Raw genomic sequence first — 27,752 nt, 5'->3', positions numbered from 1 at the left:
AATAGAAAGAGGACCACATATATCACAGTGAATCATTTCAAAGCATTCAGTAAACAAAGAAGCACTTCTAGGAAAAGGCAGTTTATGTTGTTTAGCATAGTGGCAAGTATCATAAACAATGTCAGGACTCATTTTCATATAAGGAAAACTCTCACATATTTGTTTTACAGTCTTGTGTCCAGGATAGCCTAACCTATAGTGCCACAAATTTACATCAACATGTTTATCACAGAAAGCAGACTTTGAAATAAAATCTTGGTCGGGATTGGGAAAGGCTTGTAGGTAATAAAGAACTTTGTAAGGATTAGCACACCTAATGATCTTCAATGTAGAATTCTCCCTTATCTGACAAATCTCAGAGGAAAAAGTTAGACTGCAGTTTAAGTCTTTGATAAGACTTTGGACAAAAATCAAATTAAAAGAAAAATCAGGAATATATAGAACATTAAAAATAACAAAAGCTTTAGAGAATTGGACAGTTCCTGCATGTTCAGTAGTGATAATAGAGTTATTTGGGAGTCTGACAAAAATAGGCTTAATTATATAAAAAGTGACAAAGTTCCTTTTCTCATGTGTCACATGATCAGTAGCCCCAGTGTCAATAATCCAAAAAAAATACCTTGTTTGTCTTCTATGTTATTTCTCTGCATCTGATTGACCTTGTGAGTAGATTCATCAACCTTTTATATCATTCTGACAAGCTTTTGCATCTGCTCTGGGGTAAAGGAATTGGAGGCAGCATTGGTGCTGAACTAGTGAGTGGGTTGAACACCTTGTGGACCAGAACTGCTCTAGCAGATATTGGCTGAATTCTAGTCATTTTTTTTGGTCTTGATTGTTGTCAGTTTTCTTATACCAAGGTGGGTAACCGTGCTTGGAATAGCATTCATCCACAATATGATTCATTTTGTGACAGTGGGAACACTATTTTCCATAGTTAGGATTTCTTCCTCTCCCTCTTCCTTGGCCACGTGATCCAGCACCACACCCTTGGTTTTTCCAGGTTTGGTCAGGTCTCCAAGTGTTGTTTTCGTCAGCAACATTAGCTAGAATTTTGGTTTCAGCAGACCAGTTCTAGTTCACAGTTCTAGTATCCTGTCTTTCTTCCTACATGATGAGGGAGAAAACACGATTGATGTTGGGGAGGGGATCCATCAAGAGGATTTGAGTTCTCACAGTGTTATAGGTATCATTCAACCCCTTTAAGAAACATATAACATGTTCTATTTCTCTGTATTTCAGAGAAATCTTTGAGAGCTCATAATTGCAAGAGATGTCACACGTACAACTAGGTATGGGTCTAAGGGATTCCAATTCTTCCCAAAGGATCTTTAAATATGTGAAAAACTGACTAACACTTCTTTCTCCCTGTTTGATTGAATGAATGTCTTGAAGTAAATCAGAAATTTTAAAGTAGTCACCTTTAGAGAATCTTTCCTTAAATTCATCCCATAATTCTTTGGCTTCTGCAACATATATCACACTTTCTGCAATCTGTGGAGAAAATGTCTTTATAATCCAGGAACGAACCATCATGTTACATCTTTCCCATGCATCGATTAAAACTTCACTTCTTTGAGGTTTTTTTATTGACCCATCAATGAACTTGATCTTGTTTTTGGAAATAAAAGTTTTTCTCATGCTTCTGCTCCAAGAAGAGTAATTAGTCTCACTTAGGACTTGAGACATGAGGGTAAGTCCTGGATTCTCCCCAAGATGTAGATAGAAAGGACTGGCAGGATTGGTGGACTGATTCATGTGATCCATTACAGCAAGAAGCAAGAAGAGTCCAAAAAATAAACCAATAAACAACATGAATGAATTCTGGGGCAGCGCAAGCAGAGCAGGTATTAAACCTGCTCTGATACCATATTGGTAATAAGGCCCAATCAACCTTTAAACAAAAGGCCCACTCTTTAGAGCCCATAAGAGATAAAATATCTCTTGGGAAAGCTTCTGCCAGAGAAGTTGTGTTCGTCACACGCGAGTGAGAAAAAGAGCTCAAGGCTCTTATGGAAACTAAAGAGAGAAGAAGTGCAGAGCTTGTTGGAGACATATGATCATGTTTGTTGGGAGAAGAAGAGAAGAAGATTTGCACAAGGGCTTCATCAAAGGTAAGAAAAACACAAACTTAACACAAACTTTCTTCATTCTCTGTAATGATGTTTTGGTGTTATCTGTTTGATAAATGTAAACTTTACTTGTATTTGTTACTTAAAATGTTGTGCTTTTGAGTAGTTTAGTGTTTATTCTCATGAAAAGTATAAAAATGTTGATGTAAGTATAGTTTTGAATGTTTAAATGTCTATTGATGCTTTTGTATGTTTGTATCCAAGAATAAGGATTGGATAATATCAAAGACTGAGAGTGCATCACTCGCCCAGCCAACAGGAGCTCCTCGCCCAGCGAGCCTGTACCAGTTGCCCAGCGAGCCGACACCTGTCGCCCAGCGAGCCTGTACCAGTCGCCCAGCGAGCCTGTACCAGTCGCCCAGCGAGAGGACACTAGTCGCCCAGCGAGAGGACACTAGTCGCCCAGCGAGAAGAGGCCACTCGCCCAGCGAGAATTCACTTAAGGTTCTTCCCTTTAAAATGTAGCGAAACTGAACCAGAGAGGAGGAGAGAGATAGTGGGAACGCTGCAGCTCGCGTCTAGCTCGTGTATGGGTGCTTCCAAGGTCCAAAACCACCACTTTCTACCATCCAATCCATCAATTATTGCTTTTGAGATGCATATGTGTAGCTAAAACTCCATTTCACTGGGGTTGAGAGTAAAGTTCTGAAACTCTTTGTAACTTACCTATTAATACATGATCTTGTATGAATTTTGTGTTCTATCTTGATTATTCATGCCTACGATGAAAATATGAGCTAATTGAACGGTTAAATCATTGGGAAATGCATGAGACCGCGGACCTAGGATAGAACAACTAAGGGATTTCAATTCTAGACATAGGTTGGAACTTTTAGTCATCTGTGACATTGTGTTTAAGGCAAATCTGAGAACTGAATTTGCTAAGGGATTAGTGATTTAGTTTGAATGATTCAAAATTTTTCATCTGAGGAATCAGAGGCTTGTATGCGCCTAGGATGTCCATGCTTAATTTTGAGGAATTGTGTTAGTAGAAAATTATATGAGTGATGAACTTGAATGCCAACCCCAGTGAAATTCGACTGTTTTTACCACTTTTTAATTCTGTATGTTAATCTTAAGTGTGTTATAAAAATACGTTTAATAATCGCTAAATTAGTAAACTTTAACAATCAGTGAATCTAAACAAATCTCTTAGGAAACGATATCCGAACTTACCCGTTTATTACTTGAACGATTCGATACGCTTGCCGAGGTCTCAACAAGTTTTTGGCACCGCTGCCGGGGATTTGTTTTTGTCTTTGTTTATTGGGTGTTGTTTATCTGGTTTAGTTGATTTTAGCTATCTTTTGTTTAAGTGTTTATTGTGATCGTATTTGAATTTTTGTGCATAATTGTTATCATCTGTAGAAATTGTGTCTTTTTAGATTGTGTTTTGTATGAGAAGCAGAGAACAGGTTGAAAATCTACTTTTTGATCCGGAAATTGAAAGAACTGCTCGAAGGAACAACAGTAGAAGGAGGAGACAAAGTAGAGAATCCAGAGAAACCTCTTTTATTTCTGAAGAAATTCTGGACTCTCCATCTAGTCAAGAAAAAGAAGAAATGGAAGATAATCGTACTGGAGAAGGTTCTGGGCAAGGAAGACGTACTCTTGCAGACTATAATACTTTCTCAGGACCTCTACACTTCAATAGTATTGCAAGACCAGTGGTGAATGCTGCTAACATGGAGATGAAGCCAGCTCTTATTCATCTGGTGCAGAACAATCAGTTTCATGGATTATCCCACGAGAATCCATACACTCACTTGGCTACTTTCATGGAGATCTTAATACAATGAGGATTCACCAGGTTCCAGATGAAGCAATCTGACTCAGCTTATTTCCATTCTCATTGGCTGGTAATGCAAAAATGTGGCTGAATTCCTTTCCAGAGAATAGTCTGACAATCTGGGATGATGTAGTTGCTAAATTTCTGAATAAGTTATTCCCTCAATCCAAAGTCAATAAGGGAAACCAGGAGATCTCTTCTTTTCAACAAGATGTTGATGAAACTCTAGGTCAAGCATGGGATAGATTCAAAGGCCTACTGAGAAAAACCCCTACTCATGGATTTGATGAGCCTACACTACTAAATCTGTTTCTTGGAGGGCTGAAATCTCAAACAAAGTTAATGTTAGATGCATCAGCTGGAGGTAGTATCAGATGGAAGACGCCTGAAGAAGCACATGAACTGATTGAAAACATGGCTGCAAATGATAATGAAGTTCAGAGTGAAAGAGCTCAATTTCAACAAAAAGGTGTTCTTCAACTTCAATCTCAAGATGCTTTACTAGCTCAAAACAAGATTATGACTCAGCAACTTGAGACATTAATGAAGAAGTTATCTCAGCTACCTAAAGAACTGCAGAATGTTTCTCAAGCTCAACATCAGATGGTTCAAAGTTGTGAATTGTGCGGAGGAGATCATAATAATGGTCAATGTGTAGTGCAAAGCATGTCTCATGAAGAAGTACATTATATGGGAAATCAAGGTCTTCAGACGAATTATGATCAACGTCAAAGTTTTAATCAAGGATGAAGACCTCATCCGAGTATGGGACAAGTTGTTCCGTTCAACAGACCACCTCCACAGAACTTTCAGCAACAACCTACTCTGACAGAAAGAACTTCAAAACTGGAAGAAACTCTTCAGCAGTTTATGCAGGTATCAATTTCCAACCATAAAAGTACAAAAGCCTCACTTCGGAATTTGGAGATTCAGGTGGGTCAATTAGCTAAAAAGTTGGAAGAAAAACTAGAGAAGAAATTTGTGGCTAACACTGAAGTAAATCCAAAGGAAGACTATAAAGTTATTACTACAAGATCAGGAAGAATTCTGGAAGAAAGAGAGAATGAGAAAAAATTGAGTGAAGAAAAAGATGAGATGAGTAAATAGGGAGATAAAAAAAAGAGAAAGAGGATAGAGAAAGTGAGAAAGAGAGAGAGGGAGAGAAAAAGAAAGAACATGTGTACGAGAAACCTCTTCCATATCCAAAGGTTTTCTCTAGAAAGGAGAAGGAAAGACAGTTCAAGAGTTTCATTGATATTTTCAAAAAGTTGGAAATCAAGATGTCATTCTCAGAAGCACTGAAACAAATACCTTCTTATTCGAAATTCATGAAAGATTTGCTCACAAAGAAGAAAAAGTATATTGAGGAAGAAACTATAGAAGTATAGGGCCAGTGTAGTGCTATCATTCAGAAGTTGCTCCCACCAAAATTTAAAGATCTAGGCAGTTTTACAATTCCATGCACCATTGGTAAACTGGCTATTGGGAAGGCGTTAATTGATCTTGGAGCCAGCATCAATCTTATGCCTCTGTCAATGTTTAAAAAGATTGGAGAATTAGAGTTGAAGCCCACACACATGACTCTACAATTGGCAGATAGATCGATCAAATATCCGCATGGAGTAGTAGAAGATGTTTTGGTAAAGGTAGACAAATTCTTATTTCTAGTGGATTTTGTTATCATGGAAATGGAAGAAGATACGGAAATTCCTTTGATTCTGGGAAGGCCATTCATGAAGGCCGCTCGAGTGTTAATTGATGTTGATGATGGAAACTTAAAGTGAGAGTTGAGAATGAAGAAGTAAATTTCAATGTTTTTGAAGCAATGTCTCACCCAAATGATGAAGATACGTGTTTTCAAACTGATGAACTTGAGGAAGTCTGCATGATTACACAGAAGACGATGCATATATCATCACCTCTTGAAAGAACTCTTATTGATGCTTGTGAATTCTTACATGCAGAGGAAGAGAAATTAATTGATGAATGTATACAGAATCTAGATCCTTTAAAGGAGATTCCATCTGATGAAGTGGAGATTGGAGAATTAAAGACTGAGGAAGAGATAAAAGAAAAGAAGCTGGAATTGAAGTTGTTACCTTCACATTTGAAGTATGTTTTTCTTGAAAAAGATGATAATAAACCTGTGATCATCAGCAATGCTTTATCCACTCTGGAGGAAGAGAAGTTAATTGAAGTCTTAAAAGTAAACAAAGGAGTTGTAGGTTGGTCAATTTCTGATCTGAAAGGAATAAGTCCTTGCATGCATAGAATATTCATGGAGGATGATTTCAAACCAGTGGCTCAACCACAGAGATTTTTTTAGTGTCAAGCTAAAGACGTTAAACAAGCGCTTACTGGGAGGCAACCCAGCTTTCTAACTATATCTCAATTTTTGGTTTCAGTTCTTTTATTGTCAATTTACTTGAATTGAATATGTTTGGTTGTGTGGATTGAATTATGTTTTTGCAATGATTTGATTGTGAAATGTTTGTTTGAAGTTTGATTATGAGTTTTGAATTCTTTCCATCATAACTGGCATGATTGTGAGATTGTTATTGCAAAATCTGAGTTTTAGAACTTGTGTTATGATTATATATGATTTGTTCTTGGATCTAATTGATTGTGACCCAGAAGTTGAATAACTGAGTGTACTGAGAAAGCTCTGAGAGCAAGTGAGAAGTTTTTATTGCTATGAATTTGGTTTTTGCATAATTCTTATTAATACAAATACATTCTGGTTTAGAAATGAGAAAGGCAGTTTTTTTTGTTTTTGAAATTAACTACTTGGCCAGATGACTACCCATATGTGAATATTCATCCTTTGTTATCTTGTTTGAGCCTTATATATTTTTTTGTGAACCCTGAGCATATTACAGAACAATCTACCTTATCCAACACTCTAGAAGAAGAGAATAAGAAACATATTTGTCAAGACATAGGTAGAAATTAAGTTTGGGGGAAATCATAATCAATTGAGTCTTAAACTGATTAAAAAAAATCAATGTGTTATGTGATGAATGAAGAGGTAGTTGATAAATAAAGTTTCAATGTTGTTATGTTCTTGTTCTCCTCTTCTTTAGTGCGGTTTTGTTTCCTTGTAAAACCATGTTTCTTCTAGCCAAGCCAAGTTATAACCTGAGAAAGTCCTTTTGATTTAAATCAAAATGTGTGAATTGTGTATGAGATGACTTGCAAAAGTTGATGAAGTAGTTGATGACAATCTGAGTGTGAATTGGAGTTGTAAACACTTACAGGTTGAGATAAACACTGATTGAGCATAGTTGTATTATTCTTTTTCTGGTTGTCTTATCATTATGGATTCAAGAACTTGTTAATATAGAAATTATAACATTTGATCTGAATATTTGGAGATGTAGGTACAATCCTTACTTTTGTGACAAAGATTATGTGATGGAATATCAACTGCTCTTCTGGGTTTGTTTTCTTTTGTTATTGTTTATTTTCATGAGGACATGAAAATATATAAGTTTGGGGGACTTGATAAATGTAAACTTTACTTGTATTTGTTACTTAAAATGTTGTGCTTTTGAGTAGTTTAAGAATGAAAAGTATATAAATGTTGATGTAAGTATAGTTTTGAATGTTTAAATGTGTATTGATGCTTTTGTATGTTTATATCCAAGAATAAGGATTGGATAATATCAAAGACTGGGAGTGCATCACTCGCCCAGCCAGCAGAAGCTCCTCGCCCAGCGAGCCTGTACCAGTCGCCCAGCGAGCCGACACCTATTGCCCAACGAGCCTGTACCAGTCGCCCAACGAGAAGACACCAGTCGCCCAGCGAGAAGACACCAGTCGCCCAGCGAGAAGAGGCCACTCGCCCAGCGAGTGAAGGCTTGTCGCCCAGCGAGAATTCACTTAAGGTCCTTCCCTTTAAAATGTCGCGAAACTGAACCAGAGAGGAGGGAAGAGACAGTGGGAACGCTGCAGCTCGCGTCTAGCTCGTGTATGGGTGATTCCAAGGTGCAAAACCACCACTTTCTACCATCCAATCCATCAATTATTGCTTTTGGGATGCATATGTGCAGCTAAAACTCCATTTCACTGGGGTTGAGAGTAAAGTTCTGAAACTCTTTGTAATTTATCTATTAATACATGATCTTGTATGAATTTTGTGTTCTATCTTGATTATTCATGCCTACGATGGAAATCTGAGCTAATTGAACGGTTAAATCATTGGGAAATGCATGAGACCGCGGACCTAGGATAGAACAACTAAGGGATTTCAATTCTAGACATAGGTTGGAACTTTTAGTCATCTGTGACATTGTGTTTAAGGCAAATCTGAGAACTGAATTTGCTAAGGGATTAGTGATTTAGTTTGAATGATTCAGAAATTGTCATCTGAGGAATCAGAGGCTTGTATGCGCCTAGGATGTCCATGCTTAATTTTGAGGAATTGTGTTAGTAGAAAATTATATGAGTGATGAACTTGAATGTCAACCCCAGTGAACCTAAATTCGACTGTTTTTACCACTTTTTAAATCTGTATGCTAATCTTAAGTGTGTTATAAAAATACGTTTAATAATCGCTAAATTAGTAAACTTTAACAATCTGTTACAACTAGAAATGAAAGACGCACTAGTAAAAAAACGGTGTTTAACCTCGCCAAATAGGCTTCGGTTAAATGTAAAAACGAAGCATATATACTATTACCTCGGTTAAAGGAAGCACCGAAGCCTAATAGTCTGTCAAAATCTCACATTTTCCCTGTCACCTGACCTGCTTTGCACTACGACATCGGTTGCTGCAAAACCGGTGTATAAAGTTGTTTATGCTTCGGTTGTTGTAGAACCGAGGCGTAAAAGGTGAAGAAAATTACAAAAACTGCCATTAATGATTTTTTTTTAGAGGAGAATAGGCATCGGGTTGTTACTTAACCAGGGCATAATGGGTGTATTGATTCGGTCGGTGGTAGAACGGAGGTAATAGCTCTTGCATTTCTACCCAGATTCAAAAGTTTTTACCCTACTTTTCATTTCTTCTCTTCATCGTGCACGCTCTCTTCTTCTTCGTCTCACCCTTCATTTTCTTCTTCTTCGTCCCGCGCTCTCTTTCTACTGTTCATATCTTCTCGCCCTCCATTGCTGCTGCTTTGGTGCTCCGCTTGACGAGTTCACGCCGCTGCAGACCGCCGTCGTTGCACCGCCCTCTTGGAACGACGCTTTCGCCTCCTCCGGCATGTCCTAAAATTCCTCCACTTTCCAAATAAATAAATAAAAATAATGCCTTTCCTTTTTATTTGCATGCAAACAATGTTCCAGATCTGTTCAAGTTTATCTCTTTATTTCCTTTCTCTCCACCACTTTTTCCTTCACTTTGATCCGGCTTACTGGGTCTCCTTTTTTGTTCTAGGGAGAGAAATATTATTCTCGCCCCTTCACTTTCTGTCTCGACATCCGTGACCCTCTAATTTAATGGTTTTTGGTTTGCATCCAGATCGAAATTCGAACTCATGCAGAGGCGAAACCCGATCGTTCCTGCGCAGAATCGACGTGAATCGGTTACCTTCGACTGTGGACATGGAAGAGGAAGCGGGAGTTTCATCTCCGAACAGCACCGTTTCGAGCGTGAGCGGAAAGCGAAGCGAGCGAGAACCCAACGGCGAAGAACACGACATGAACAAAGCCTGTTACCGCGGAATCAGAGACGAAGAAGACGGCGAAACCTCAAAGAAAAAACTCAGACTCTCCAAAGACCAATCAGCTATTCTGGAAGAAAGTTTCAAAGAGCACAATACCCTCAACCCAGTAAGCTTAACAGAAGGCAAAGGTTCAAGTTCCTGGCTTTTGTTTCACTCAATTACCTTTTTTTTTGCTTATTTTCAACGTTCCAAACCAAGTGGAAGTTAATAATATGAACAAGAATAACATTTAGATTTTCAACGTTCCAAATTACTCTTCAATAATTCTACTGCATATTACAATTTGGATTCAAATTTTGTCCTTTTTGCATTTATGTTTAGTAACTTGAATTTATTTTATTATTAATAATAACGATTAGAATATTATTCAAAAAATCAAAGTAAATTCCTTCAACCCAAAAGTAAAGGTTGGCACAGTAGATTGTCATGTTCATCTTCTAATTGTAGTTTAAATGCCTATTTACTTGCTGTTCATTTTTTATCCTAATAGTTACCAGTTACCATCTTCATAACGTTTTACTGTTTATTGGAAAATTACATTGTTAATTATCTTATTGGATTTTTTCTGTCATATTATCATTTTCTTGATCTTTCATCCATTTCTCCTTTACTTTCCACTATAAATGAAAGTTCTTTATTTGTTTGAAATGAACAGAAATGCGGAAATACTGACATTGAGGGTGTTGATTCAACTAATGCATGCTACGAGGGAAGTGTTGCCCTGTTTAACTGTGTTAATTTGGTGGAGAACAACTAATCCAGTGAGTGTTTTACTCCCTTTGACTTTTGGGATCATATGCTTTAAAGAACAACTTGCAATTATTTTCCAGATGGCTAAAATTATCCTTGCAAGTTTCTCTTTATTTTTGTTTTGATATGACATGAAGGATAGCATTTTGATTATTCGTGTCCATTTTACTTTCACCCATAACCCACTGATGTTTCAGATGCCAATTGCTATATATTGACATGTTCTTTTGTTGTAGGTTGTTGATGGAAATCTTTCACAAACTTGTTACCTCATGGCTCTTGGTGTAGGCCTCAAGACGAAGAAAAAAAAAGGACCTTATTGCCTCGGTTCAAGCTCCAACCAAGGCAGTAGAGGGGGAGAAAAGGCCTCGGTTCGTAAGGAACCGAGACATAATCCTACCATTTTATGCCTCGGTTCTGAACCGAGGTATAAAGTCTACCACTTTTTGCCTCACCTGAATATACCTCGGTTCAGGAACCAATGTCTATCAACGAAAATAACAGCTATCGTATCCTCGGACTGCAATAGTGACAAAAACTCAATTTATAAAGTTATTGGGAAAAAGAAGAAAAATCATAAACTAGAAAAATCTAACCAACAATATAAAGTGTGCTTAGAACAGTAATCTAATATAGTATTTTGGTTCCAAGGGAGTTGAGCATTTGTGGTGTTGATGTCAATCAAATTTTGACATGAGATGAGTGGATTGATAGTTAGACACTTTGGTTCTTATGTTTTTTAAAATAAATGAATTTAAATTATTAAATGAATGAATTGAAATTATATACATTATAATATATAGATTATAATATGATTATAATATGATTTAACATATACATGTAGATTTTTTTTTAAACCTGATCCATATGTTTATATATTGAATTATGATTATTGTGAATTATACCTAGCATATAATATAATACTATAAAAAGAAAATATCTGAAGTGATAGAGATGAAAATAGGTGTTTATACGAAAAGATAAGTTTATTTTAGAAAACTTAAAAAAGTAATGTAAATATTTAAATATGTTTTTCTTACAAGTTGTGTAAATATAAGATGAATTTCTATAAAAAGAGAAAATCATTTTAAAAAACTTTAAAAAATAATGTAAATATTATTTAAATATTTATTTGATATTATAATAATGTGTTTATTAGTGTGTGTTGGATATTATGTACTTAATTAAATGTACGGGAATGATTTATGATTGGTTAGTAATTTTTTGTACAGAGTGAGTTTTCATTTTGTTTAGCTACTAAGATTTTAGTTAAATGTTAACTTCAATATCATTATAGCTAATTATAGGCTTACTATCTCCTTTTACATAAAGACTTGGCTAGCTCTACAATATTGTACATAAGTGTACAGAAAAATGTAACAAAGTTGCATATATATATATATATATATATATATATATATATATATTTTGTTAATTTGACCCTTATCTTTCAAAATTCCTAACCGGAAATTTTTATAGTTTTAGAATACGAGATAAAAGTACAACACTTTATTTGTCTTTTATACTAATTGAATTGAAAATCACCCAAGTATCTAGAATACAGAGCCTTAGGTTGTTGTAAATGGTAGCTAATAATAGGTGCAAAAGGTGACTTACACTTTTACTCTTTCTCAATTTCTTTCAATTCTAGTCGGTGGAGTTGGCCGTTGGGCATTTCAATTGTCTGCTTTTCATTTTTTTATTGTTCAGTTTGAATTGCAGATAAATATACTGTTGGACAAGGTGACAGTGACTCCTTTTAATGTCATCCTTGCCTGGTATCTGGTCTTGTTTTTATTATTATTTATAAGTGCCTGCATGATGTTTGTTTTATGTTCCAACTTGGCTCAATACTTTTTACTCAGCATAATCGTGGGTCTCATAGATCTCTCTGCTGCATCTGCAGTGTACTGTGATGTGTCCCTAGCCTTCTCCATTAAATGGACGTGGTTCTGAAGCCAAGCAAAGGTACAATAATAATAATAATAACAGGCATCAAATTTTATTTTTATAACACATGGTGGGACTCTTGATATTCTATATTAGTCTCTCGTTTTTGAAGGGTCTGATTCTGATGTGTCATCTGAGGGGTCAGATTCTGATGTGTCAGTCTCTACTTAGCACATGGCTCTGCTAATGCCCAACAACACATCTACCATTACCCACCTCATATTTGGCTACTTCTAGTTTTGCCACTTTCCATACACCTCATTGGAACAATCCAACCTATTCATCGATTCTACCTCCATTATGGAGGTAAGGTATCATCCTGTCAATTACCAAGGGCCCCATTACAAAATGTCTCTCAAATAGACAACTATTCTAGATTATGACTCCATTAAGTTATCTTTTATCAAACAAGAGTACTCAATGCTTTGTTATTAGAATAGCAATCAAAATACAGCAATAAGGTAAAAGATTTTAATATTTTATCTGGATGAAAAGTATGATTTACGTACATATCAAGGTCATTCCGATGCAGATTTAGCTGCTGGATTGATTTTGTGTATGCTTGTTTTTCAATATGAAATATGTGTTTGATATAAAATCGTTTTAAAAGCAATACAGAAGTAATTATTAAGTGACTAAGAATCACCCCAAGTTGCACTTGATGTAGCAACTTTAAAAAACATGTTATATATATAAATTAAGAAAACTTTACAGAAAAGAGTTTGCTAAGCCTTAGTTTGTATTAAGATAATGGAGAGGAGAAAGTGAGGCATGTGAATGAGTGGTTTGGCGAATTTGTGGTTGAGTGGATAATAGTGTATTCTATTGGTTGTGCACAAACTTGGATTTTATTCCAAAGAAACATGAATGGGGTGGTGGACTGAAAAAAAAATATAAAAAAATGAAAAGGCAATTGAAGAGGAAAGTGTAAAAAAGATATAAGAGGACTTATGACATTTCAATCATTTCATTCCAATTGAGAACAGAAGTACAGCTTAAACCATGCACACCTTTCTTTTCTTTTGGTGACAGACAAGTCACAAGAGAAGATTATGTATTGGGAAAAGATAAAGTTATGAAATACTTCTGACAAAGGACACTCTCTTTGGATCTCTGGTTTCTCAATAAACATGGGGTCACTTAACTCACATCAAATAATAATAAACATAATTAGCACCATGAAGCTATTAATTCTAGTTTATTAGAAAGATAAGTAAGATTCAAACTAAAGTGTCTACAAGAGTAAAAGTGCTGAATTGTAGTATGATGAACGAGAAATAGTATTTGTAAATCTATGATGAACGAGAAATTTGGGATGGTTTTTTTTACGAGTATGACTGAATTCTGAACTGCATCATTTAGGAAGTTATGTTTTAGTTTCGTAAGTAAAGCAAATCTAGCGTGGAACCTGTGAACGCATGACCAAACGCTCCTACAAAAGAGTAGGCCAACAACTGACGGTGCGTCCTAAGGTTCGACCTTCACGTCCGTCTCTTCCAATGCTTTTTCCAACAACTCTTTTCCTTTTGCTCCCACCCACAGGGTGATCATCGCAATGACAAGGACGAACGAACGGGAATACATGACAAGACAGGAAATAGGGTAAGCTTATGTAATTTAATTCAAGTATCAACATATATTTCACACAATCAACTAAACAAGATAAATCATTAACTCTTTCATGCAAAGCCTAATACTAGACTATGACTATCCGGACTGTATGAATTCTGTGTAGCTACGGTGTTCGTGCACCCGGGTGATGTAGTAACTGGGATACCCTCAACAGCTGTCACCCGAGGTTAGTCCTATCTGTCCAAATTAACCATAAGGACTAGGACCTCCTGTCATTCCCACACATGACTCACCCTTCTCTACGTGAGAAACTAGTAATCACAGAATATCACGATGAACCGCCAGCTTAGCTTTATCCACATTCATACTTTACCAATTTCCAATATCCATTCATGAGATATTCCTCCCCGGAATACTCTTTCATAATCAAAGTCATTTCATCCATATCATATTCCATCATTTTTCATCATTAAAACTTCAACTTAACCAATTTGAATAAAGATCCCGTAGGATACCAAATACCGAACGTTAGTTTCTAACCCAAAACGAGACTAAAAACTTGGAGTGAGACCGAGATGTCTCCAACTTAAAACTAATCAAATCGAGAGAGTTACTCACTCGTTGTGAAAGGGACCGAATACAATAATACTTCTCAAAGACCAATAGAATCGAACGTTATTTTCCAAGTAAGCCAATTTAATGAACTGACTCTTGAGATTTCAAACCGAACACCGTAAAGCCTAGGCCGAGTACTAAGACTCTAGGCCGAAACCAATTAAGACAGATATTGTAGGACATCAAATAATAGCACTTGACGGAATCATATGAAGAAACCGAACGCCAACAAATATTTAGCTTCTTAATGAGTTAAACATCAAGGAAACCGAATGTCAGTCGAAGACAGGGCACTGTAGAGAGCGAACGCTATTGAGTTTGGACGAACGGTCTTATTATAAAGATAGATTACGGAAATGAGAACTAGCGCCTAGTGTAAGACCGAGCACTTACTTAGTACGAGCGCTTGGTGTAAGACCGAGTATTACTTAACTTATAGAATAAAGGCTTGATAAATATAAGATATCATTTAACTAATGTTCAAGAACGAACGAAATATACAAATACATATAGATATACTGAAGTTTATAATCAAATACCAAGGAACGAATATCGTTGGTTGAATGCTTAAGTACAAATATTACAAAACGAAACGAGCTAGTCTTCAACTAGAATTCTCTCCAAATGAAAAAATTCAGTTCCAACCGAGTCCACAAGAAAACCGAACACTATATCGAACGAGCGCTGATCTAATATCAAACACTTATTAAGAACGAACGCTATTGAGAACGAACGTTGGTATAATTGAATGATCAATACTTACTCTCGACAACATGGTCTAATACTAAACACTTATTAAGAATGAACGCTACTGAGAACGAACGCTTGTATAATTGAATGGTCAATACTGACTCTTTACAACAAGGTCTAATACCAAACACTTATTAAGAACGAACGCTACTGAGAACGAACGCTTGTATAATTAAATGGTCAATACTGACTCTCGACAACATGATCTAATATCAAACACTTATTAAGAACGAACGCTACTGAGAACGAACGCTACTGAGAACGAACGTTGGTATAATTGAATGATCAATACTGACTCTCGACAACATCCCTACCCATTTCATGGCTTTCATTAATCATCAATACTTTTAAACGACATACCATATTTCATCATCAACCAAATCATCAAACACAATATCATTTCAGTTCCTCATACAGTCAATAATGCAGTAACAACCATTTTTCATATTCATTCAAAAATCAACGAATATGCATCCATACAAAGCAAGAATCTAAATCAAATTATTTAAGCTTCCCTTACCTCTAAACTAACCATTTTTCATATTCATTCAAAAATCAACGAACATGCATCCATACAAAGCAAGAATCTAAATCAAATTATTTAAGCTTCCCTTACCTCTAAGCTAGCCGAACACTCACAATTCTACAGATAAAGGCTCACCACCAGATTCCTTTGAAGACTACGGTTCACGATTTAAGAAACTACGCAAATACCAAAGCAGAACATCGTTCAGAATGTGAAAAGAAACCCATACACCCAGAAACTTGGTTTGTATGTTCAAGAAAAACCACACGGCTGAGGAAAGAGAGAACTTACCAACTCAGAACCCAAAACCGATCGGCTCAAACGGAAGCCCTTGACATCGGAGGAGTAGAAACAGTGCCTGAATGGTGATCGGAGAAAAAAAAATGTGAGAATTTCCTAGAGAGAAGATGAAGGAGATGTAGAGAGAATGAGGAGAAAATGAATTTCAATAGATGGAAGAAGATGATTGCATGCAGAGAGTAGTGTAAATTTTGAAACTGAATTTTACTTCTACTGTCAAAACCGAACGTTCAATCTACATCACACACTTGTCTTCTACTATCTGATTTTCAGATATCCCTTCCTTGACATTTGTAATCCAGTATGCATAAGTTTTTAATAGTTTTAAATGGATTGTGACTGGTGTCATTGCATAAATATGCTTATTTGAAGGAAAAAAATGAGAAAAAAATTGTAATTAAAAATATTTATGATATAAAAAACAGAGTTCTGAGTTATTGTTCATTAAATACTTTCAAATTCCCTTTTGGAGAAAATTAAATTTATGAGATTAGGATGAATAACACAAAAATCACAAGTAGTTTTAAAAGTAAAATAGAGATTATTATTTTATTTTTTTAATAGAAAACTTATTCTTTAAACTTCTTTATTCTATAAATATAAATAAATATAAATAAAAGTTATTAAAAATATAATATTAAATTCTAAAAAGATAAAAATAAAAGAATTATAATAATTGAGCAATAAGTATTATTTTATTAAAAATATAAAAAAAATAATGAAAGATAAATATTAATGCCCATCTAAATATTACAATTATAAAATTAAAAGTTACATTAATGACTATTTAAATATTATTTTTATTAAAATCATGAGATAAAAACATGTAAATGAAGATGGGAGGATCATTTAACATTATCAATATAGTGTAATTCCTCTAAATTTTTGTAGAAATTAGTTATTCTATTTAGTGGAAAGGGTTATACTTAACCTTATTCTGTCGGAAGTGTGAATTGAGAATAAAGGCTAACAGTATCGGTAAGAGGGGACAAGCAATCGAGATACTTTTGCGAGTGTGGGGGAAGAATTGTAAGAAAAGAAGGGAAGAAGTAAAAGAGTGGGAAAAAGAGAAGGTAAAAAGAAAGAGAAGGGTAAGAGATAGGAAGATGGTGGCACAAGAAAAAATGATGGGTATTGGTTATTAGATATTGAAACTTTATATCAGTATGGTTGTGTTATGATGACTTCTACTGCAGAGTCGTCTTCAGTGTGCAGCACCCAACAGAGACTTATATTTCTTTCCTATTCACTCTCATTGCTTTCCCTTTACATGGATATTAGGTCCCTTACAACTTTTCAGACTTTTCCTACTCATTCAACCAACATAATCAAACCAAACAAAAACAAAAGGAAAACCACACCTCACCCCATTCTTATCAATCAAACCAAACAAAACAAAACCACTCATCGCCAATTCATACCCGTTTCCGGAATCCATGCCCACTTCTGCTGGTGACCAAATACACACCACCATTGACCTGTTCCCTTCAACATTTCACACCCATCATCACAACAAAACAACTTTCTTAATGGTGGGATTGATTCCTCTACTCTTTTCTCATCCAACAATTCATTCACTCAAAGTGGGGGGACACACCCCTCTTGCTTCCTTCTCTTTTCTTCTCCTATTCAATTACTCTCCAACCACTCTCTTTATCAACTCAACAAAATATCAAATATTCTCTATTCTTTTCTTAAACTCAACAAAATATCAAATATTCTCTATTCTTTTCTTAAACCTATAATAGATGGGATTCACATACAAACAAAAACTCAAAATTCCTTTCTCTTTGAATGTATTGTTGATGAAATTATTTCATTCCAATTAATATAACTCATTTATAAACAGATTCTAGAAAGAACAAGCGAATGCAATTAAACTGTATGAAATCAACAAAAGAATTATACCATCTACCTTTATCTGATTCTTCTTTCTTGCAGTGAGTGTCCTTTGGACAGAAAACAAAAAAAAAAATACTGTAACTATTTCCGATGGGTGTGGAGGTAAATGGGGTGTAAGGAAAATGCTGTAAATTGCTAAGAGTAATTGACATGGACACTGGCATTAATGCCAAAGTGACAAAGAGGGCAATTGTGAACGGTGGACCCACACATTGTGCACAGACACAGATGTCTACATGGCAACAACAACACTATCGATTCTCTTACCCCACACTCGCTGCACATCCTTCTTCTTCCCACAACGCCATCGTTTTGCTTTATGTTTCCGCAAACTTCGTTCTCCTCCACCTCCTCCGTGCCGCGGTTATTGCTTCCGCAACTGGACTCGGCGGGGGCGACCCCGCCGTGATTGCGGTTCTCCTCACTAACGTGAGCCAGCACCTCTTCGAGATTGTTCCTGAGCGAGTTCGCGGTGGCCTCATTGTTCTGCGCCAACTCCCTCCAAATCTGATTCTTCTCTAACGCTGAGACTCTTCACCCTTTCTTGAAGCACCCAATTGAGCTTCCCGAGGCGTTGAATCTCCTCGTCTTTTTCCTTGAGTTTCTTCGCCACGGCCTCTTGTATGGCCTTAACCAACATTCTTGATTGCCTCACTCGCTGCTCCTCCAGCTCCATCCACACACTCTGCGTCTATGAAACGGAAAAGAAAATCATTAGCCACGAGTTTTCATTCGGCCTATTTGAAGAGATTAGAAAAAAGAGAAGGGAGAGGGAACCTACATGTTGCGCAATGAAACGGTCGATCTCGGATTGCTGGTTCTGGAAATGGAAGACGAGGTCTTGGTCGAAAGAGGAGAGTTTGATTTTGTTGGACGCAGGAGGAGCAACGTTGGATTCGGTTACGGAATCTCTGGAGCGTTTCCTAGGGAGGGGGATGTTGTAGGTGAGGCCGCTATCGGACTTGTTGATGGAGTTGGGGTCGCAGAGGGTGGTGTGGTGAAACGGAAGCACAGTTGAAGGAAGAGCCACAGCACCTTCGATTTGCGCGTTGTAGAAGGCGCGATTCGGTTTCGGCATTTCTCTGATTGAAAGAGAAAACAAAGAGCATGAGTGAGATATGTGAAAATGAAGAAACAGAAACAGAAGAAGAAGAAGAAGGAATGGTTTGGTGTGTTACCTGGCGGTTAGTAACTGCGCGGGGAAGAGATTCATGTGCTGAGCCTCAACTGCCATGATTTGGAGAGTTTGTTGTAAGTTGCCGTTGCTGTTCCTTGGCTCGTTGGTTGGGTTGGGTTGTCTTATAGGAGTGTGAAGTTTTTGTGTGGCTTTGGTTTGGTTGCAATGTGAATGAATGAATTAATGAAAGAATGAATGGTGTGATGAGAAAAGAGTGAAGAGGAAACGAGGGAGAGAATAACTAGGCATGCAAATGAGGTGGCGACTACAAGGGAGCCTCAATGAATGAGTCCCATTTATTTAAGGCTTTGGCTCTTGTGCCATTTCTAGAGAGAGAGAACAAACAATAAAGTCAAAACTCATACCATTTTCCTCCCCCCAAAATCTAACAATAAATTATTTCTTTTTCGCCTTTTCATTCATTGCCAAAACAATTTTTTTAACATAAACATTAAATGCACGTAATAATAAAACTTACTACAACACACTGTAACGCATGAGGATATGGCAATCACGTCACTCCTTTACCAATTTGGTTTTCGTATCATGCAACCATACACCTTCACTCTTTCTCCCAATAAAAAAAATTATCTTTAGGGTTAGTTCAGGTACTGAAGAGGTGCGGTTATTTCAGTGGCACGACGAGGTGTGGCGGTGCGGGGAAGTGGGCACGTGATAACGCACGTGCGACGTGCTTGAATGGAGGTGGGGACATCAAAGACTGACCCCTCAGCCACGTAGCGGTGGGACCCACCTCTGTTCGGGAGCGGTTTCCTCGCTGTGTTGCCTCCTCATTTCTTAAACTGTTGTGTCTGCGTACGGACCAATTGTCTGGAGTGACTTCTTCGGTGCGGTGCGGGTCCACGCTATCTCCATGGAGGACATATTCGTCAACGTTCATCTGTTTCTCACTTCTTACCTCATCAAAGGAGCTACTCGGACCAATCAAAACCATGCCAGCCAACTTTTCTTTTCTTTGAAAAGAGACGTTTTGCAGTTTCATTACGGAAATCAGCTAATAGTTATGATATTTCCAATGGTCCACTATGAATTTCATGTTTTTAAGTCATTCCTCTCTTTTTACTCCATTCTAGTATTTATTACATTTTTTAACTTTTCACAATTTTCAACAGTTTTCCGTTAAGTCTTTTAATCTTAAACAATTTAAATATCTCTGTTCACTCATACTTAATACTTAAAATAAATATTCCGTACTGGAAAAAACAAGTCCATTCAGTAGTTTCAATGCACATTTATGTAATTTATTAATTTCTTTTTACCACCATAAAGAATTAGAGTTGTTTAAAAATACATTTTTGTAACAGTTTATGAAAGTTACACTCCACATCTAGCAAATCTGTTTTGAATTCTAATAATCGATATTTTGACTTTAAAAGGCCAAACAGAAATTTTAAAAAATAAAGTTAATAATAGTAATCTATCAGTTATGGTAAGCAAGAAACGAACAACCCTTCACATAGTTGTTTATAACAGCTTGTGATGACAATGAAGATCTTTGTATTAAATTAAATTCAAATAGAATATTATAAGATATTCTGAATGTAACATTTCAAAATAAAGTGATTTTTTTTCAAAATTCAATTTGGACGTTTTATTTTTACAACATTTTAGTCTAAAATCAAAAGTCATGGCTTCTATAAGTAAAATTGTGGTAACCCTATTTTATAATGATGGAAGAAGACTGGGCATTAAATTTAAGAAGACAGAACCACATTCTTAATTAATTAAACATACAACCTTTTTCCTTCAAAATCTGACCCAAACCATGTGCAGGTAATAGATAGATAATAGATAGATAACAGAGAGTTCTTAAGTTTATGTCTGCAACGTGCTACTTTTGTGTGAAGAACAAAAATGGTAATAAACAAGTCTGGTTTAACTTTCCAAAATAATAGAGAATCTCAAACTATATTATACACATATGCAAATCATGCACACATTGCTAAGTAAGAGAAGGAGGGAGGTGAAGAAAACCCATGAAAGGTTCCGTCCCTTAGTTGTCACAGTTATGTATATGTACCTAATCTTGCTCAAATTCTCAAATCACAACATTTAAGAGTTATTAATATTTAATTCACAATTCAATAAGTAATTAAAAACTGTACATGTAAGGTGTTTTTCTTTGCAACTTGTACTTGATTAGGCATGTGGGTTTATTATTTATTGCTTGAATTTTAAACTTTAATATATAGTTATTCAATCCAAGAAAACTTTCAGCTTATTTAAAAGATGGTTTTAAATCTAAATTAACTTTATAAAATCAAATTATAAATTGAGATCCATTTATATACTGTACATTTAGTTTATCTTTAATCGATAGAAAATCTCTAATATATTTATTTTATCTTTAATCGATGTAAAATCTCTAATACACCTATTTTATCTTTAACCGAAGATACTTTCTTAAAATATATATTTTTCAAACATAAAATTAAACATTAATAAATGATTTCACAGCAGATTGCATAATAAACTAAACAATAAACAAAAAAAATTTGTTATGATACACTTTAGTCAATGTTTTTTATCATATTATAATGTAAATTATAATTCCAATTCAATGTTATAAAACTTATATGTTAAATTTGTGGATGTGTATCCACCAACTTCTACTTTTCTTTTGGACTTGGAAAACAGGTTGTGTGATGCTACCATTTCCTTAAAGTGCAACCTACAGCGATGCCCATGTTTGTCTTTTTACATGAAAATGTGCTTGGCATAAACCTCCATGCAATGGAGCAGAATCACTTTTGTGCAAATAAAAAGAAAGCGTAGAATAAATTCACGTTACCTAAAACAACAATATACAAAGGAATATGTTTTGGTGTGTATATTTTCATTGGATTCTATATATGCTAAGAAACCGCAACTTCCTTAATGTAAATGCGCACTTAACTTCTAATCTTTCTCTTTGTTTATTTAACTTCTTGTACAAAATAAATGTGTAGTCTATCTCATCCACAAAATATTCCCTTTAAATGTTAAAAATTAATGCACACAAATGAGAAAATATTTAATGCAAATAAAAAACTAAGGATCTTGCTAACTAGTGTGTTTCGGGCATTGGGTGGGTCAAGGAATTTTGGAAGGTGAAGTTTTTAATGGAAACTATATCAAAGTTAACAAACATGTAAGAACGTGTGTTTCTCAACACCCTAATATTCTTTGATAAAAAAAGAAGGCATGTGTTAAATATTAACAATTGGACTAAACAATCATTATTTATTACATTAATCCTTTTGTTTTTACATTTCTAGTCGAAAATTAAATAAGGATTTATTTTAGAGAGAAATATTGATTATACTTTAAAATTCTAAAATTGATGACCTTGTTTTAATAACAAAACAAATGAGTTTACAACATCCTTAAAATATGAAAGGAAACCTCACATACTCTTATTCGTGTTTACATCCAAAAATTTGTATTTAATTGATTTTCAAGTAATATAGGACAATAAAACAATATGGATAAACTTGTACACAAATTCTACATGGAATCTTTGTAGGAACGCTTAAGTGTCTCAGAAAAAAATAATTTTTTATTTTAAATAGGAAGCTAAAAATCAAGGTTTTTCTGCTATATTGTTTCTTCTACATTGCATTTTCTAACCTATGCTCCCAACAACTCTCCTTTTTCTTGTTATGATGTTGTCTAAGTTTTTTTTTTAAAGGAGAAAACATCTTTTTTGAGTATAGTGAGAAGAAATGATATCTTGAAGACATATTTTATTTTAGGATATAATAGGAAAGATGTTACTGAAAAACTAGGGAGAACTTTGTTTTTTGGATAATACTTTGTAAATGTTTTGGGATTGAAGAGATTATAACCTGTATCATAATACAAGATTTATTATGCGGAAATAGTTTTGTTTTTGTAATATTAGTGTTAGAGAATGAGACAAGATTTCAAATCACATGTGTATGTTTATCTTTTAACATTTTTGTGTAAATGAGTTGGAATATCACTAATGTCTCATTCTTTAATTTTATAATTAGTAAATAATGCATATAAAAAAAAAATGAAGACTAGAATAGAAACTTGTAGTCCCTTGCGTCTCAATCGCTTCCGCTCATCACCACCTTTCGCTATAGTAATTACTACAGCAGTTACCTCTCTACAAGCAGCTAATATAACGAGTTTAACAATTAATATGGCAGTTATCTGTCTAAAAGCATGTATGAGAGCTTTCAAGGTTCAACAATTTTTAGGTCAAAAGTAACGTAGACTAACTAAATAGCTCTTCAATCAAGGTGTATACCATGCGTTTGAACGTGTATATGTATATAATATATGCAAGCTAGCTAAGGGTTGGAAAGCTTAAAATTTTACGAAACGTGTGTTCTAGCTCATTACACTTCTAGATCTTGATATGAAAGTTGATTTTTTCACTAATTAATGCATAATCAAAGAACCGATGGTCTGAAAAAAAAAATTAATAAGAGGAAAAGAGTTATAGTTTTAAGCGTTTTTCTTGAAAATGACTTTTTAGGTGCTTATGGATTTGAAAATTCTTTGCTCTCGAATTTCAGCCCTTCCGGAATCAATCAATCAATCAATAATAAATTCAAAATCTCAAACACGTAACACTTCATGGTTGCACACCATATTACTATAATTCCATAATTGAGTGTGTTGAAACATCATTTCTTATCTTTGATAAGAGAGAATGTGCTTGGATTTCAACGGTGATATTGAAATCAATTTTTAATTGCCATTGAATATGGTGTGAAATGACGTTTTACTTAAAACAAAAACACACAATGTTATGTTGGTCAAATTCATGGTTGGTCAAATTTCCTTGCAACGTTTTCGGCGAGAATATGTGAAGAAGATGTTTTTACCTTTCATTGCTACAATCACAATGTTCGGGGCAGTTTCCCTAACGTACAATTGTCTTTTGTCAACCACACTTATCATCATCGTCGTCGTCATGTTATTATTATTATAATTTATAATGATATTGAGTTTCGATTTATCTAAAAAAGTGGAAAATAACATTTAAGAAAAAACTTATACTATCATCTCAAGTAACCTTATAAAAGAATAATGAACTATGTCATGAGAAAAATAACACTTACCAACCAAAAATAATTATTATAAAAGAAATATAATTATACATGTCGAAAGTTTTTAAAGCTAGAAGGTAGAAACCCTAACGTAATATAAATTGAGTATTAATATTTATGGATCGTGCTCCTTTTTCTCCTTGAGTACGGTTAATCTAGATTTTGACGTGAGATATTTCTTATAGAAAGGTATCCATTGCTATGTCACTTTCAAGGGAATCAAACAAAAGAATAGCTCTCCCATGCAAGGGCTACCATAAAACCTTCAACTAATATGGACCCCACGCACCATTTTCTGAACACATAATTTATTATTTTTGTATCATATGCTAAGAAAATAAATTTTCATCATAAAGAATATTTTGACAGGTAGATTGAATGAAAAGGAAGAACACTCATCCCGCCTTGTTCCTTGCCATCTACCATTTCCCTATTTTCCTCACAAACACGCATAATATGAATAAGGGTGCACGAGATAAATAAATAAATAAATAAATAAAAAGTAAAAAGAAACATAAATACGACACATGATTCCTTCATACACCTCTCCCAATAACATCTTCCTCTCTAAATATACCTTGGAAGATACAAAGGTATCTTAAACAATGAAAGAACCTTGATAGAAAAAGAAAGCATAAAAAAGATCATGTACTCATACAACTAGGCATGGTAAAGTTGATTACTTGTGCATGTATAATTAATTAATGAGTCATATATACCTAAACTTTCTATTTTATTTTATTTGGAAATCTCGTGGATCTACATATATTATTGGTTAGTGTTATTCACCCAAGGTAAGCCAATCTTGGTGTGCTGGATATGTGAAGATAAGAACAATAATTATAAAAAAAATTATGTAGAATTTTCAAATAGTAGGGTTGAAACAAACGTGTGTGATGATAGAGATGTGTTTAGTAGCTGAAGATGACATTGTCCTTCACATCGAAAGGTCCAAAACCTAACTATGGAGGCAAAGTTTGGTTGCATTTGATTATTACATGTGGGCGTAAAAACTCATACATGGATACGACATATAAGAACCCAAGTGTCTTCAAATTAATATAAATGTACTTTACTTGCTATGTCATTCTAATCGAGGAAATATCACACATAACTTTTTCAATTTGACATAAAATGTATGGAGGATTTTCCATATAGCTTCTAGCAACCCTTATGAGTACAAATAGTCAAGCTTTTTTCATGTGTTTGGTTAGTCTCAATTAGTGATAAAGTTTTTTTTTTTGTAGTGTTAAAAGTAAGAAAAATTATATGGTTAGGGGATATGATTTTATTTGATAAAAATCCACCCAATTGGATTTTTCACCGATAATGTGATCTTGGAGTGGATTTTGAGTGGGTGGCTAAATGATAGCTAAATGGAAGCCATCGAAAAAGTTACCTCACTTTTATAGATAAAGTAGAGAAAGGGTGTAAAAAAACTTCAAAGATATAGTCTTTTGATTAATTAATTAAGTGACTAATTAGGGTGATTATTGACCAATTCTAAAAGGAAAATGATATTATTAGTTTAATTGGGATACTAATCAAGATTAACTGATTTGACCCCATTGTGTCTCATTCATTGACGCTGCCTCATACAACATCCATAGATATAATAGTTTAATGTAAATAAAGGTAATGCTTAATAGTGCAAATCGATGTTTAGGTACCTAAATCTTCGTTGCTTTCACATGATCGAACCTCACCATGTTAACTTTTTCTATGGCATCACAACCAATTAAGGTGTTCACGATTAATGTTAATTTTAAAAACAAAAATGAACGAAGTCCAATGGATGTTCTTTTGTACCTAGAATAATAATAATAAAATAAATAAGACAATGACAAGATGAATAGGTTAAGGATCTAATTTGAAATATGAGAGACAACAATTCGGATTGATATTTTAATTGAAAATGTTGAACTAAAAATAAATGAGTTTGAGTTAATTTAATTTGAATGAATTAGAAATATCACCAAAACAATCATATAATCATTTCGGTACTTATTTTTATTTATCAAAAATATTTTATTTTTAAAGTACATGTTAAAGTAAAATTCATGCAGAAAAAAAATTAAGCAAATGGATATAAAAGGGAATTACCATGACACTAGTAAAAACAAAACTTTGTTATACCATGCTTTTACACTGGTTATAATTCATTAGGTATAATAAATGATACAGTGATAGCTTCNGTTTCTCTGTTAGAGAAGATGATGATGTGGCAAGGGAGGTGATGTGGCGGCATGTGGTTGGCTAGATCTGTGAGGGAGGATTTGGACACGTGGCATGATCTGGTGCATTCTGGCTTAGGAGGGGTATGGGTAGGGAAATTTAGGAGGTGTATTTAGAATAGGGTTATTGTTTGGCTTAGTATTGGGCCTGGTTAAGAGATATGGGTGTATGTAGAGAAATTGGGAGGTGCAAGGGTAAAAGTTGTCTGTTTGGCCCATCTGTACATTGTTTTCCAAATAAAACCTGATTTTGGGCCTTTAGTTGCCATTTGGACCAATAGAACTTATAATTTCAGCTGCATAAATAAACGTAAGAACATCCAAGAATATTTTATGCGCTAAACTCACTTTTTACGTCTGTTTTAATTCCAAACACAATATATCAAATCATCACAAATCCTCTTAAATCAATCATTCAAGAACATGAATTTCATCAAAAATTTAATTTTAAAGCATAAATGTGGGCATAAATATGCACTCATCACACATCCATTTTTCCAGACCGCAAATGGAAGGTATGCAACTTTGTTGTCTTGGATATTAGAAACTTCTTTGATTGCGTCGAGTACAAAAACCACTGTCATCTTCATCTTTGATGAAGGGTTTAAATCTGGCAAGGCCACCACTTCCACTATATGCTTGGCTTTTGTTTGTAGCTTGAAGATCTGACGGATCTGGATTGCCAAAATCCCAACTTTGACAATAAATGTAGTCGTGCTTCCTTTCCCAAGGCCCTCGCTCTCAATCCATATGTGACCTCCCATGAGGTTTACAAATTTCAATCAATTTTGTGGAGGAGTCAGACATAATAGACGAAAGACTATCATTATTTACGCTTATTGTAATAAAATCCATTTAGCATATTGAGAATTGAGAGACTACAGCAAATTCAAAATATTATTCGATGTTTCCCCCTACCTTTTACAAATTGTAAGCCCAAGACCTGCACCACTGCTAGAGGAGGATTGATATTCCTTTAGAACAGAGAAACCTGTAGAACAGAAGAAGAGGAGGATTGGGCGTGAATCGAAACCTGTAGAATAGAGAAACCCAAAAAAACCCCAAACCTATTACCTTACCTACGTCACCGGCGAGTATTGCCATTAGCGTCACAGCTCCTGACTCGCCGCCCAATCTCGCTAGAGAGAATCACAACTCCTCGATCTCCTCTACTCGGAGCTGCCGCGCCGCGTTTCATCGCCTCTTCCTCCTTCACGCCCTGCCACCTACGTCGCCGGCGAGTATTGCCATCAGCGTCACAACTCTTGACTCGCCGCCCAATCTCGTCGGAGAGAATCA

General features: G+C 35.1%; 1 long non-coding RNA gene, 1 other non-coding gene and 2 pseudogenes across 3 annotated transcripts; 1 reads left to right on the top strand and 3 right to left on the bottom strand.

The window, feature by feature from the left end:
- Positions 1 to 76: 76 nt before the first annotated feature.
- On the bottom strand, positions 77 to 16,112 carry LOC148194945 (uncharacterized). Its single transcript, XR_015781001.1, has 3 exons — positions 16,045 to 16,112; positions 15,844 to 15,929; positions 77 to 345 (listed from the first exon to the last, which is right to left on the bottom strand). It is a non-coding gene; the product is annotated as an uncharacterized LOC148194945 (long non-coding RNA).
- LOC148194946 (uncharacterized) lies at positions 3,475 to 5,028 on the top strand (annotated as a pseudogene).
- LOC148194947 (small nucleolar RNA R71) lies at positions 4,104 to 4,205 on the bottom strand. Its single transcript, XR_015781281.1, has one exon. It is a non-coding gene; the product is annotated as a small nucleolar RNA R71 (small nucleolar RNA).
- A 1,826-nt stretch (positions 16,113 to 17,938) lies between the features above and the next one.
- Positions 17,939 to 19,650, bottom strand: LOC148194944 (BOI-related E3 ubiquitin-protein ligase 1-like; annotated as a pseudogene). The gene is made up of 3 exons (XR_015780591.1): positions 19,134 to 19,650; positions 18,737 to 19,037; positions 17,939 to 18,646 (listed from the first exon to the last, which is right to left on the bottom strand). The product of XR_015780591.1 is annotated as a BOI-related E3 ubiquitin-protein ligase 1-like (transcript).
- Between the last annotated feature and the right edge of the window lie 8,102 nt (positions 19,651 to 27,752).

Source organism: Vigna umbellata, chromosome 7, assembly GCF_029865625.1.
Source record: "Vigna umbellata cultivar VRB3 chromosome 7, Vumbellata_1.0, whole genome shotgun sequence".
In the NCBI taxonomy this organism is placed as follows: domain Eukaryota; kingdom Viridiplantae; phylum Streptophyta; class Magnoliopsida; order Fabales; family Fabaceae; genus Vigna; species Vigna umbellata.
Note: the sequence above shows the minus strand (reverse complement) of the source record. Positions and strands in the feature narration are given on the sequence as shown.